The 15,171-nt window shown below is 38.9% G+C and overlaps 1 long non-coding RNA gene across 2 annotated transcripts; it reads left to right on the top strand.

The window, feature by feature from the left end:
* Positions 1-1,691: 1,691 nt before the first annotated feature.
* LOC126824115 (uncharacterized) lies at positions 1,692-14,921 on the top strand. Of its 2 annotated transcripts, none has more exons than XR_007681453.2 (8): positions 1,692-1,787; positions 3,788-3,861; positions 6,519-6,646; positions 7,731-7,830; positions 8,289-8,429; positions 8,835-8,990; positions 10,200-10,310; positions 13,721-14,921. It is a non-coding gene; the product is annotated as an uncharacterized LOC126824115 (long non-coding RNA). The 2 variants fall into 2 exon arrangements; XR_007681454.2 differs by lacking the exon at positions 1,692-1,787 and adding an exon at positions 1,844-1,862.
* Positions 14,922-15,171: the final 250 nt, after the last annotated feature.

Here is a 15,171-nt window from a genome sequence, read left to right on the forward strand (position 1 = left end):
CCCAATAATACATTCTACAGTAGGAGGTGGGGGCGACGAGTAAGTGTATTAAAAAAAACCAATTTGATACCAATCACTTATAAATATTAAGTCAGTGAAGAAATTTGTCATGTATTCCGTAATTAGGTTTTCTTTAGTAAGCATGCATGATTCACTCATTGTCTAATGTCTACAATAGGCTGTCGTATAATTCAATGAGTTGGTGTACAGTCCAAATTTTAGGTTAAAGGTCAGAGAGAGAGAGAGAGAGGAGAGAGAAAGAGATGGGGTTTAACGCCCTCTCGACACAAACTAGGTCATTTCGGGACTAACATATGGGTTAATTTTATTTCAATAATTCGCTTGCGCGTAACGGTCTTTAGCAGTGGGAGGAAACCGAAGGACCCGGAGAAAACCCACGAGGCTGGACAGGCGACCCTACTCCTTGTCACGTACAACCGGAGATTCGAAACCACGCCAGTTGCCTCAATGACAGGCCTTGTGATACAGCACGCACGTGCTAACCATTCGGCCATCCACCCCCCTGTTAAAAGTCAGACCGGTGGACATTTAGTACACTGTTAAAAGACCAATAATTGTAGATATTAAGTAATTTACTGATAGCACATAACAACGATATGGGTGAATAATTCGTAACATTTGTATGTATACTATAACCTACAATATGTATGGGCGTGTTTGCCAGTTTAACTATGAATATAGACCCCTACATTCTCTGTATTAATATTATGTATGTATATCATGTATATTATTTAGGGAGAGCGATTGTACATAATCGTTACCCAATCCCATTCAGATATCCCGAATAAAAGTATAGTTTAAAAAAGCAACCAAAAAAAAAACCCCAACATTTCATCTGTCTACTTTTTTGAAAAGTGGCATACCATTTGCTTGTTTCTATATCTTTAGGAATATTTGTTTGCATAGAGATTTATTAAATAGTGCCGTTAAGGGGGTAGATATACTTTTCACTATATAATAACTATGTTTTATTTTATTTTTATACGTCACTATGTCGCCATGTTTTTTTTTTCTTTATTCATATTCAACTCAGAGATATTAAATCAGGTGTCGATTTAAAAATAGGTTTATTGTCATCATTTAAAAGGTGATCACACAACCGACTAGAGACGTTACTTTACATATTGCCAGGGGCGCTGGAACCCGGGTACCAGGGTATACAAATGGTATCCTGCCATTTTCTGGGGTATACATGTATACCCATGCCCTAATGATGGAAGTTTTCAACCTATTTACTAGTCTATTCATTTTTAAATGATAGAATTGCTCATGATACGGAAATTGTGTCTCTTTCATTATCATGTATTTTAAAGGATTTTATGTTGGAATTTGGAATGCTAGAGGCGCTCTAAACAGCGTTCTCGGAATTGACATATTTCAAAATTTTCTAGAGGTCGGGGGGAGACCCCCCCCCCCGGCTCTCGCGCCTTTCTGGCGCCCCTGCATATTACATCATTAACTAGTGTCGTTATGTGGGTAGATATACTTTTCACTATATACTATATATACTATATATACTAACTCTATTTCATTCTTTTTATATACGTTACTATTTTGTCAAGTTCTTTATTCATATTCAACTCAAGAGATATTAAATCACGTGCCGATTTAAAAACAGGTTTAATGTCAAACATTAAAAAGGAGATAACAAAACCTGTATTGTATCATAGGCCTTATCACGTGACGTATAGGATAGGTTACAAACTGAAAGAGAAGTAAATTACGTACTTTGATAAATCACGGATTCGAGCTAAAAGAGAAATTGCGTAAGTAATATACTAGAATAATTTGATGATACGAAACTATGGTCGAAGATCTGATTTGGTTCTGTGTGATTTGGGGTGTGTGATAATATACGTTATATTTGATGTGTAACGGATTAATCATTGACTAATGTTCATATTTGGTTTCGAGTCAATAAGGAAGAAGTTTGGTTTCGATTTCGATTTCGACTGTCAAATGTTAACAAATGTTAAAAACATAATCAGTGATATCTCAAAGTTGTAAACCGAAGAAGACAGGGGGGTGGGGGGTGGAGGGTGGGGGGGGGGGGGCTTATGGTTTCTCCCACTACTAAAGCGAGATAGAGATAGAAATGGGGGTTTAACTTCCACTCGACACAAACTAGGTTATTTCGGGACTAACATATGGTTTAATTTTATTTCAATAATTCGCTTGCGCGTAGGGGTCTTTAGCAGTGGGATCAAACCGGAGGACTCGGAGAAAACCCACGAGGTTGGCCACTGCTAAATTATGACCCCATGACCTATGAACTATATGTTAGTCCCGAGATGACCTAGTTTGTTAGTTTTAGAATCAATAATTTTTAGAGCCACGCCCATTTTATGTGCCCGTGTGTTGCCTCGTCCTGGAACTTGGTATATGTATTTCTCATAGCGTAGAGACCACAACTATTTATTTTGGTGCATGCCCCGACCCCCAGGGGCAGAACCACGCCCAATTTGTTTGTGTTTATCGTATACAGACTGCAATTCTGATTGGATCATTGTGGAACTTGACATATGTATTCCTCATAGCATAGAGACGGCAACTGTTGATTTTGGTGCATGTTCCGACCCCCAGGGACAGAGCCACGCCCATTTTTTGTGTTTATCGTATACACACTGCAATTCTGACAGGATTGTTTTGGAACTTGGCATATGTATTCCTTATAGCCTAGACACGGCAAATATTCATTTTGCTGCATGTCCCGAACCCCAGGGGCAGAGCCACGCCCTATTTTTGTGTTTATCGTATACAGACTGCAATTTTGATTGGATCATTTTGGAACTTGGCATGTATTCCTCATAGCCTAGAGAGGGCAACTATTGATTTTTGGTGTATTTCTTATAGCTTTAGGGCGGAAACTGTTGATGTCTGTGTATGTCCCGACCCCCAAGGGCAGGGCCACGCCCAATTTGTGTGTTTAACGCCATAATTCTGAATGGATTATCTCGGAACTTGATATACTTATTCCTTATACCTTACGGACAGCATCTATCGATTTTGGTGCATGATCAGATCCTGTTGGGCAGTGCCACACCCACTTTCTTTTGCAAATACTTTGTCGGTATAAATACTCTACAGGTTGCAATTATTCAATTTCGGCGTAATCAATCATTTCAATAATAGGGTTGTGTCTTTTTATATCGTTCCATGCCCAACCTCCAGTGGTAGATCCACATCCAAATTTTGTACTTATCGTCTACAGGCTGCAATTCTGAATGGGTCATCTTGGATCTTTTCATATTTATTCCTTGTACCGTAAGGACAGCAACTATGTATTTTGGTGCATGCCCCGATCCCAAGATGTTTGCTTAGTCTGTAAATTTGGCAAAACAAACTCAATGCCTAGCCTCTTTTCCATCTTGTCATATTACAGCCATTTCATATTTCATTCTCTTCATTTTAAAAAGTACCGGGGTGTTGGATGGCCGAATGGTTAGCACGTGCGCGCTGTAGTAGGGTCGCCTGTCCAACCTCGTGGGTTTTCTCCGGGTCCTCCGGTTTCCTCCCACTGCTAAAGACCCCTACGCGCAAGCGATTTATTGAAAAAAAATTAAACCATATGTTAGTCCCGAAATGACCTAGTCTGTGTCGAGTGGTCGTTAAACCCTATTTCTCTCTCGCTCGCTCTTTAAAAACTACCATAACAATCAAATCAGGAATGTGGACTTATATTACAGGGGTAGCGTTGCTCTTTTTTGAATAACATCTATTTATTTATTTCTCAAAAGGTTAAGATTTAAAATATTTATTCTTATAGAATACGAGTTTATCATTGAAAGATGGCGGTTAGTTTCTGTGTCTTGCTGTTAGTTTGTGCAGTAATGATCAATGGTAAGTAAGTGATATACTGTTTGAATGGCATTTAGTAATTGAACACATTAAAAATAAACACAACCGTTCCATGGATAGCAATTACAAATGTACTGTATTTATATTAAAGCTACGTTTCAACAATGATTCCCTTGTCGTTATCAAGCACAATACTGATAACGATATGAGAATCCTTGTTGAAACGTAGCTTAAATAGAATTAAAATACAGATGTGACGTCACCCTTTGATGTTGGCGTAACATTATTTCAAATAATCGTAAGGGCAACTTGCCAATAGTACTTTATTCATACCAGTGAGATATTGGACTAGTGTGACGTAAAAGCTTTGCGGAGTGTCAGTATTTTAAGATGTTTAATGGTCTCGAGCTTACGACATTGCGTAATATATTGTAAAAACATTCGGGCCTACGGCCCTCATGTTGTTACAATATATTACTCAATATCTCGCTCTCGACCATTAAACAATACATACAGTAATTGTTGTACTTATCTTTAAGTTACTGATATTTAGATTTTAAATTATGGATATTATTTATAATTCCCGGGGAATGAAATAGATATTTTTATTACATAATCATTATCTATAATTCCCGGGGAATGAAATAGTATATTTTTAACACATAATCATTATTTATAATTCCCGGGAAATGAAATAGATATATATATATAAATATATATATATATATATATATATATATATATATATATTTATAATTCCCGGGGAATGAAATAGATATATATATATATATATTTATAATTCCCGGGGAATGAAATAGATATATATATATTAGAAACATAAATAATATGTATAATTCCCGGGAAATGAAATAGATACATATATATTTTTAAAACATATATATCTTTAATAATTCCCCGGGAATGAAATAAATATATACATATATTTTTAACACATACATATTAATATAATTCCCGATAAATGAAAAAGGGTATGTAATATTTTGAATGTTAAATTATTGACACATGGATATTGACAAATGAAATGAAATAAGGTTGGAAATGAAATGGGGTTTAACGTCCTACTGTTCTGCTCAGACTGAGCTAATGAAGACAGGCATACTCCATGCAGTGTGCTTTGAGGAAAATTTTGCTCGGATAGCGGAGCTACGGCCTACACTTATATCGAATTCCAACATGACATCCTAACAACTAGACAGCTGGAAATGGGGTTTAACGTCCTATTGTGCAACACAGACTGGGGTAATGAAGACGGACATACGTCATAAGGTTTGCTGTGAAAGACATTTTGCCCGGACACCGGCACCACAGCCTATTATTAGTTCGAATTCCAGGGGTTATTTTACGTGCATACTAACGTGTACAGGGGACCTCGGTTTTTCTATCTCATGTAAAAAACGCGGTGTGGCGGTTTGGTTTGGTATCTGAAGGTTTTGACACGGCACCAAATTGGTTCATTTGAAATATTTTTTTCTGATCTTGGCCGTAATTTTTTTTGCAAATAAACTAAAACTGACATCATCTTCAACGGGAAAGTTCTCGAACGTTGGACATACGAACGTCAGTTCTGTAGATTTGAGAACCCTACTACGGGAGTCGCGGTGGCCCGGTGAATACAAAATAAGAGGTTCCAGATTCGATCGGGAATCAAAACCCTATGTTTATCCTGTATTTCTCGTAAATCAAACTCGGCTTTTCCTGTACTTGTCTTCCCATTAAAGTTAAATTCTACTTTTATTCTATCTTCCCAGGGAAATCAAACCTTACTTTCACCTATAACACATGACACATGGAATACAAGTTACTTGAAGAGTTTATTTCAGTGACGTTTTTCGGATGGAAAGGAAAAACCGAGGTCCCGTGTACACATTGGCGTGCACGTAAAAGATCCCTTGACAGTTGGAATTCGATATAAGAGTAGGCCGTAGTGCCGCTGTCCGGGCAAAATTTCCCCTCATAGCACACTGTATGGCGTATGCCCGTCTTCATTAGCCCAGTTCCGAGCAGAACAGTAGGACGTTAAACCCCATTTCATTTCATTTCAGTGACGTTTCGACGAGGTTTCTGGCGGCTTTATCAAGCAATGAATGATAAAGACGACAAAACCCTCGTCGAAACGTCGCTGAAATAAACCCTTCAAATAACTTGTATTCCATATAATTGTGTCATGTGTTATTCTCATTCATTTACTAAATGCCACTTAAACAATTTACTTTCACCTGTCTTCCCTAGGAAACCGACCCCTACCTGTCCTCTACTTTCACCTATCTTCCCAAGGAAACCGATCCCTACCTGTCCTCTACTTTCACCTGTCTTCCCAAGGAAACCGATCCCTACCTGTCCTCTACTTTCACCTGTCTTCACAAGGAAACCGACATCTACCTGTCCTCTACTTTCACCAGTCTTCCCAAGGAAACCGACATCTACCTGCCCTCTACTTTCACCTGTCTTCCCAAGGAAACCGACCCCTACCTGTCCTCTACTTTCACCAGTCTTCCCAAGGAAACCGACATCTACCTGCCCTCTACTTTCACCTGTCTTCCCAAGGAAACCGATCCCTACCTGTCGTCTACCTTCACCTGTCTAGGTCACCTGACACCACTTGTTGATGTTAATCCACCAATTATAGTTTAACTCAGATCTTATTTATCATTTCAAGTCATTTTTCATGTTTTTAACAGGTGAACAATTCATCTGGACATCTCCTACAGAGGATGGTTTGATGCAGGTCAAGGAAGGGGAAGATATTTCGTTACTATGGGGATATCAAGCAGACTCGTCGTCAAGCATGGTTCTAATTAAAACAGAGGTAAAACTCCAAGGCCCGCGAAATAGACGGTTTAATACAAATGTAATGACTTAGGGTGACCCATGTACTCACAGAAATACAGTCCACCGCTGATAGTTCGAGACTACCACTGAAGCGTGCACATTCTCCGTGCCGAGACCAAATTTCTGACAGTATGATACTATAAATAGCCATGGCACGTGCAATTCTCTACAAATCTATCAACTATTACAGCCGTAAAAAATTTATTGTTGACGATTTTGAATAGCAGTAAAATTAAGCTTCTTGGTTATTACAGCAGATTTATAAATTACGTTCGTTTCATTTTTTAAATCGCTTTATCATTAACTGTACCGTTAAGAGCGGCATCTTTTGGTTTAGTACAAATAATATCTCTGAATCACTCGGGTTAGACAGGAACATGATACTAGCAGTAGTTTCATTTTACTTTTACAAGCTTCTTAAAACGATTGTTGAGCTACCTATCGTGCTTATTTCTAAATTCAATTTCTTGTTCTAGCTTTCTGTTATGTTTCGTAAAAAAGTAGTCTTGATTATCCCGACCTGTCAATCAGACGTAGAATGGTCGATTGACTGGTTAAGCGAGACTAATTTCAAAACAAGGGCACGTAACCTATCTTTTACTCAAAAGTGTCTGGATGTTATAGACGACTCTGGGAACCAGTTTTCAGTCTATTATTTATACATGATTAATGGTCATAGCTTATTAAGTACAACATGATCGTTTATTTAGTGACTATAATTGTGTGAAACTGATTTGAGGCTTGGCATATATATAAATATTGTGGCGTAACTGTCGAGATATATGGAGATATTTATTTATGGTGGGTCACCCTAGTGACCCATTCAATGTAACCGACGAAAACGCGTTTAATTTACTGCGATTTCACCAGGGGGAAAACGCTGCGATTTCTTATATTTCCGTGTGTACTGAAAGTCGCTGAATATTTTGCAGAATCCCCAAGCCGAAACTAGGCCTAATAAAATTATTAGTTTATTGTATCCACGAGGACACATTTTGTAAGCATGCCTTTAATACAGATATGGACGAAAGTTCAAAATGTCAAATATTTATCTTTCACAGGATGTAGTAATCGGTCATTGGTTTGAAAAACAAAACAATTTCACAATATTTCCTGTTTTTCAAGGAAGAGTCATGTTTGAAAGAACGGTCATCAAACAAGGTAGGTCTATAGCAGCTTGTGTCAGCGAGAGAGAGATAGGGGGAGGGAGAGAGAGAGCGAGAGACGGGGGAGAGAGGGGGTGTTTTTACAGACAGATACAGACAGGTCTATAGCAGCTTATGTCAGCATCTTATAGAGAGAGAGGGAGAGAGATGAGGGGTGGGGTGCCAACAGATATATACAGGTCTATAACATGCAATGTCAGCATCTTATGGAGGGAGGGAGAGATGGGGGGAGAGATGGGGAGGGGGGGTGTACAGACAGATATAGACAGATCTCTATAGCAGCTTATGGCGGTATCTTACAGAGAGAGATTGGAAGGGTGGGGGGTGGGCGGGGTACGGACAACTTCTGTCAGCATTTTAAAGAGAGAGGGAGGGGTTGACAGCGGAAAGGGTGGGGGGGGGGGCAAGAGACAAGCAGGCTATATTTAGTATGATATAATATTTATGTTATAGATCATCCAGGATTTTACGCAGAAAAGATCGAGTTGAAGTTGATGAAAGCTCATAGAAATGATTTAAATGTACCGTACACCTGTCAACTCATCCTTAAAAACTCGATTGTTAAACAGAAGGACATCAAAGTGGGTTGTCCAGGTGAGTTACTACTAGAGAGAGAGAGAGAGAGAGAGAGAGAGGGGGGGGTTTAACGTCCACTCGACACAAACCAAGTCATTTCGGGACTAACACATGGTTCAAATTTATTTCAATCATTCGCTTGCGCGTAGGGGTCTTTTAGCCGTGGAAGGAAACCGGAGGACCTGGAGAAAACCAACGCCTTTGGACAGGCGACCCTACTCATTGTCACGTACAACCGGGGAATCGAAACCCCGCCAGTTGATCAATGACAGACCGTATGATACAGCGCACGCGTGCTAACCATTCGGCCATCCAACCCCTCGTTACTACTACTACTACTAGTAAAGTTTCCAATTTACTAGATATGCTTGGAAAAGTCAAAATATTTAATTGTCTATATTGAACAATTTTTATTTGTTTCAGGCTCGTCAGATGTAGGAGCCGTCGATAGACCTATGTATGAAATAGCCCGACCCAATGTTAATTTGTTCCGCATACTTGCTCCCATAGTTTTTGGTGTGTTGCTCATTGCTCTGTGTGTCGTTGTTGTCGGGTGTTTCTTACAGAGGAAACGCAGAAGTAAGTGGATATACATGCTTTAACCATTGTTTTGGGAATATTGCAAATTTCGAGATGAATTTAAATTGGCACTTTTGACATATTTTGATTTATATATTTTGACTGGATTTGACTATATTTGGCATATTTTGACTATATTTGGCATATTTTGACTGGGTTGACTATATTTGGCATATTTTGACTATATTTGGCATATTTTGACTGGGTTGACTATATTTGGCATATTTTTACTATATTTGGCATATTTTGACTGGGTTGACTATATTTGGCATATTTTGACTGGATTTGACTATATTTGGCATATTTTGACTGGCTTTGACTATATCTGGCATATTTTGACTAAGTTGAGTAAAATACATCCAGAAATATTCCCTTTATAATTATAACTTACTCGATCCAATAGATAAATACATTCAAATTACTTTTTTTCGGGGCTAAGTTGTAGCGTAGATCGTTTATTAATCGTAGCAACGGTACTTGACAATCGAATCTAAGTCCCGATTATCCATTTTATCGTTAACTCTTTAAATCTCGTGGGTGTTTCAATCTGTTTATTTCTCTGCCATCCGATGGTTTGTAAAATAAAAATAATATATACGATTCGAATTGACTTCTAGTTCCTTTACTGTGACCAGCAGTAGCATAATCAGTCATGTGGTCTGCTGAATTGACATAGTTCCTTTACAAAGAACGACAGACAATAGACAATACTGTGGTCAGCTGAATTGAAATAGTGACCTTGCACACTTTGACATGCACGTAAATTAACCGTTGACAGTTGGAACTCAATTGCTGTCTGGGTAAAATTTCCCTCTTGGCCAACTATATGACGTATACCCGTCTTCATTAGCCCGGGAGATGCAGAAAAGTAGGACGTTAAACCTCGTTTCATTCATTGTGGTACAGTAGAAGACTACTATATGACGTATACATTAGCCCGGTAGGCGCAGAAAAGTAGGACTTTAAACCCGTTTTATTCATCCATTCATTCTGAATTGAAATAAAAGTTATTTTTCTATCGGGACAGTAGAAGAATACAGGGCATCTGATACAAATGTCGATTAAAACACTGATTACATTCGAAAGTATGGGTTATTATGTAGATAATGTAGTGTTTTTGGGAGGAGGCGCGGAGTAATCTCTGGGCACCCCTCTGTACCTCCGTATTGTCAGGGTTTTTTAACACTGAAAGTTTTTTTTATATATTAGGCGACAGGTCTCGAATCTTCAGACTTGATCAGGAAAAGGTGATGATGATGTATAACAACAAGAGCAACAATGAGGGGCCGGTTTATTTACCCTCGAGAAACAAGAAATTTGGTGAGTTGATTATTGCTAGACTTTAACTAGGCTCAGGGCCGTAACTAGCTCAGGGCAACGAGGGAGGGGGGGATGTTCTCAGGGGTGCTTTAAAATTGATGGACAATGTATATCTATTTTTATATGGTCGACAATTTTTTCACAGGGGGCTGCGGGGGGTGGGGAACTTTTTTGCGCCCGTCCCCCTTAGTTACGGGCCTGCCTAGGCTCTTTGTTTTCAGTTAATACGTGTTATCCACGGTTTCTTGAAGAGTCTGGCCACTTGCTCAGTAGACACGAGGTTCGATCCCAGTGTTAGGGGATTTCCCACCCAGATTTCGCAATGTCACTGCTGCCAGAAACTATGTCTAGTCATTCGGATCGCACGAAAAACTAATATTTACCCGTGTACATCGAAAAGTTGACTAAACAGAGACTGGTGTAAAACTGACTCCATAACACACTGCATAGCACACTGCTGGTAAAACTGAGACCTCATAACACACTGAATGGCACACTGCATAGCACACTGCATGGTACACTGCACTGCTGGTAAAACTGAGACCTCATAACACACTGCATAGCACACTGCATTACACACTGCATAGCACACTACATGGCACACTGCATGTGTTACCCCCACCTGGCCGCGGGGTGCATTTTAAGTTGAGACTGGGTCGAGCCTTGCTTGCTCTGTATAGGCCAGGGTTTGGGTTCTATCCCCTAATTGATGACATGCCACCTCGCCACCAGATCTGAAGAGAGAGAGACACGATATTTTCAAACATCCATTTTTTTATTAACCGGAAACGAAGAACGACTACAATAATACATTCCATCCATAATACAAAAGTGGAGTTATCTCCCTTAATATAGACCAAGGCCTTAATTATATATGTTCTTGACATTTGTTCAAAGTGTCCATGGGTATAAACATCAAGGCAAATTACAAATTACTCTATGCCACTAACTCTACTTCAAAGATCTCAACTACTATGTTTGCCTTTAATATTTATCAATATGTACAATTTGAATAAAGGAATAAAGACAATCAAAATCCCTAGTGTTGTTTACTTTTTTTACAAATGAAATATTGCAGGACCACGCGAGAGACCTCATAAATATTCATAATGCATAAAAGACTTGCGGTGCTGCGCAGAAAACAGTATGTTTTCCCGCTAATTGACATACACCTATTTGAGGGATTATGCATCAAGAAACTGACACTTTTACAATAAGTCTTATTGTTAACACATTCCAACACATCTAGATAATGATATTATGCCCAGTAAATCTGTTGTTACAATCATACATTTCAGTGGTCTGCAAAACCTGACATCCACAAGTGACCGTTTTCCACGTGATCAATGGCATGGTGTAACGCCCTTGGTGACTAAATTTTCTATCACCGATCATCGAAAGGCCTTTACTTGTAAAGGTTTAAATGTTTGACACAATTAATCCCTAATCCCTAAACAATGACAAAGTATATAAAATTGTCAAAATACCTGAAGAGAGAGAGAGAGAGAGAGAGAGAGGATATTTGCAAACATCTATTTTTTTTATTAACCGGAAACGAAGAGCGACGCACTCCTTAGTCTCGATTTACAAAACTCTAATTACGAACTAACCGCAACGCTTGGTTGGAGCAGGAATGCGCAATTTTCCCGGTCAAAGTATGTCTGTTGTTAGATTTGGAATATAAAATATTAAACACATGTAAATAGTCATATATTACCAATCGTAACACATGGCACACTGTATAGCACACTGCATGGTACACTGCATAGCACACTGCATGGCACACTGCTGGTAAAACTGACCATATAACACACTTCATAGCACACTGCTGGTAAAACTGAGACCTCATAACACACTGCATGGCACACTGCATAGCACACTGCATAGCATACTGCTGGTAAAAATGACCCCATAACACACTGCATAGCACACTGAAAGGCACACTGCATAACACACTGCATGGCACACTGCATAGCACACTGAAAGGCACACTGCATAACATACTGCATGGCACACTGCATGGCACACTGCATAGCACACTGCATGGCACACTGCGCATGGCACACTGCATAGCACACTGCATGGCACACTGCATAACACACTGCATGGCACACTGCATAACACACTGCATGGCACACTGCATAGCACACTGCATGGCATTTACTCGTCTTCTTTATCCAAGTCGATGCAGAGAAGTAGGACGTTAAACCCGATTTCATTTCATTTATATTTTCTCGTGTTTTACTTTATTCAAACTAGTGTTAAATCACGTTAATAAACTAAGACTATTGGGGCGGTGTTTTCTTCATTAATAAAGTGTGACCATTGGGGCGGTGTTTCTCCGTTAATAAACTGAAACTATTAGGGTGGTGTTTCTTCATTAATAAAGTGAGACTATTGGGGCTGTGTTTCTTTATTAATAAAGTGAGACTATTGGGGCGGTGTTTCGTCGTTAATAAAGTGTGACTATTGGGGCGGTGTTTCTTCATTAATAAAGTGAGATTATTGGGGCGGTGTTTCTTCATTAATAAAGTGAGATTATTGGGGCGGTGTTTCTTCATTAATAAAGTGAGACTATTCGTTAATAATTTGAGATTATTGGGGCGGTGTTTCTTCGTTAATAAAGTGACACTATTGGGGCGGTGTTTCTTCGTTAATAAAGTGACACTATTGCGGCGGTGTTTCTTCGTTAATAAAGTGACACTATGGGAAAATTTCAGTCAAATTGTTCCACTATGAACCGAGAATTAAGCGATTGAAATTTCGACATAGCCTTGATCATCATTACTAAATTCGGTACGATATAAAACACAGTCTCGATTATCCATTTCATGATTAAATCATGAATGAAAGTTGAGCAGCAAATCGGATCCTAATCCAGTAAATATCACATCGAGAGTTGATTATGGTCTGGATACGTTAATTAATGTCTAATTAATAATTTAGATAACATTTCAGGCCTAAAGAAAGACCTGCAATAGATAAATGAAATGAAATGAAATGGTGTTTAACGTCCTACTTTTCTGCTCCTAACCTGGGCTAATGAAGACGGGCATACGCCATACAGTGTGCTATAAGAGAAATTTTGCCCGGGCAGCGGCGCTACGGCCTACTCTTATATCGAATTCCAACTGCCAAGGGATCTTTTACGTGCACGCCAATGTGTACACGGGACCTAGGTTTTTCGTCCCATCCGAACGACTAGACAGCTGTCCTTGTCAGGCCCTCCATCCTGCATCACTGACAAGGGAAAACCACGCCGGAAAATCTGAATGAACTTTCTCGGCCAATGCAGGGATCGAACACCCGACCTCCACCTGCAATAGACAGATTTAGCTCTTGCATAATTTATGTTTAATATCTACACCCATGTTTCTGTTTAAACTTAATTAACATTTTCTGTTTTTCAGGTAAGATGGGTGACCAAGGCGTGAGGTTGATTTAATTAGTTGTTTTCAAATATCATGAACACAAACATTGCTTGATTATTTTTATGTTAAAGTTTTTTTGAGGAAACATGTTGTAATTTCATATTGTAAACTGGCAGCTATTTAGTAACTTTACATATTGTTTTGTATTACTATATTATATTTGTTTGATAAATTTAGTAATTTCTGCCAGTCTGTTATTTTCGTTCAATCTAAATTTTATTTTTGTATTAAACACATTTAACAAAAAAAGGCTTTTCGGTATTGGTGTTTGTCTAAAAAAATTTTTGTAAAAAAATAATGAGAGGAAATAAACAGCCAATGAGAGTGCAAAATGCTGGTTAGCGCGGAAGGCTAAAGTCATGCAAGGTAGGCCGGTCTGTTTTAGCACCGAATCCGGAATCCCGAATAACGTGCTGACTAGTAATTCGTTATTCACGAATCAAGAATAACGAGCTGGCTCGTTATTCGTTATTCGAATCCCGAATCCCGAATAACGTGCCAACTTTACGTTGCCAAAGTCACTTCATTCTAACCCAATCAGCTATTTGAATGATGCATTCGTGGTGATATTTTCTAATTACACTTTCGGTTATTTCGTTGTTTTCCGGACAGTTTTACTCGCTTTTAAAATGCATTTTGGCGAAGTATAGAAATGAAGAATTGCAAATTCCTTTGATCTATCGAAAAGAAATTTTCACCCACCACTAGGTGAAATAAGACACTGGATCAATTTTCCGAATTTAACACTTTATTTAACACTGTTGCTAGGTACCGAGAGAGGTAAGTCACGTGACACAAACATGACCTCTTTTGATCGATTTTTTATAGCCAGGGTATTCCCCGACAATTGCAATGTTTTGAAAAGGATTTGAAGCAAATTTATGATAAATCAATTAGTTTGAATATGTTTTTAGTCCAAAGCCTGTCATTGAGTCAACTGGCGTGGTTTCGAATCCCCGGTTGTACGTGGCAAGGAGTAGGGTCGCCTGTCCAACCTCGTGGGTTCTTTCCGGGTCCTCCCGTTTCCTCCCACTGCTAAAGACCCCTACGCGCAAGCGAATTCTTGAAATAAAATTAAACCAAAATGACCTAGTTTGTGTCGAGTGGACGTTAAACCCAATCTCTCTCTCTCTATCAACATGTACAATTTGAATAAAGGAATAAAGACAATCAAAATCCCTAGTGTTGTTTATTTTGTTGTTAAAAATGAAATATTGCAGGACCACGCGAGAGACCTCATAAATATTATCTCTCTCTCTCTCTCTCTCTCTCTCTTTGGTCCCATCCAAAGTACTAGGCACATGTCCTTGTCAGCATCGCAGGGCACGTAAAGACCGCCATACCCTTTAGACCCTTGACTACCGACCCCATATTTTTTATGACACCCGATCGCTTCAGGTTCGTTACACCCTATATTTCGCATACTATAG

Source organism: Patella vulgata, chromosome 6, assembly GCF_932274485.2.
Source record: "Patella vulgata chromosome 6, xgPatVulg1.2, whole genome shotgun sequence".
Classification (NCBI taxonomy): domain Eukaryota; kingdom Metazoa; phylum Mollusca; class Gastropoda; family Patellidae; genus Patella; species Patella vulgata.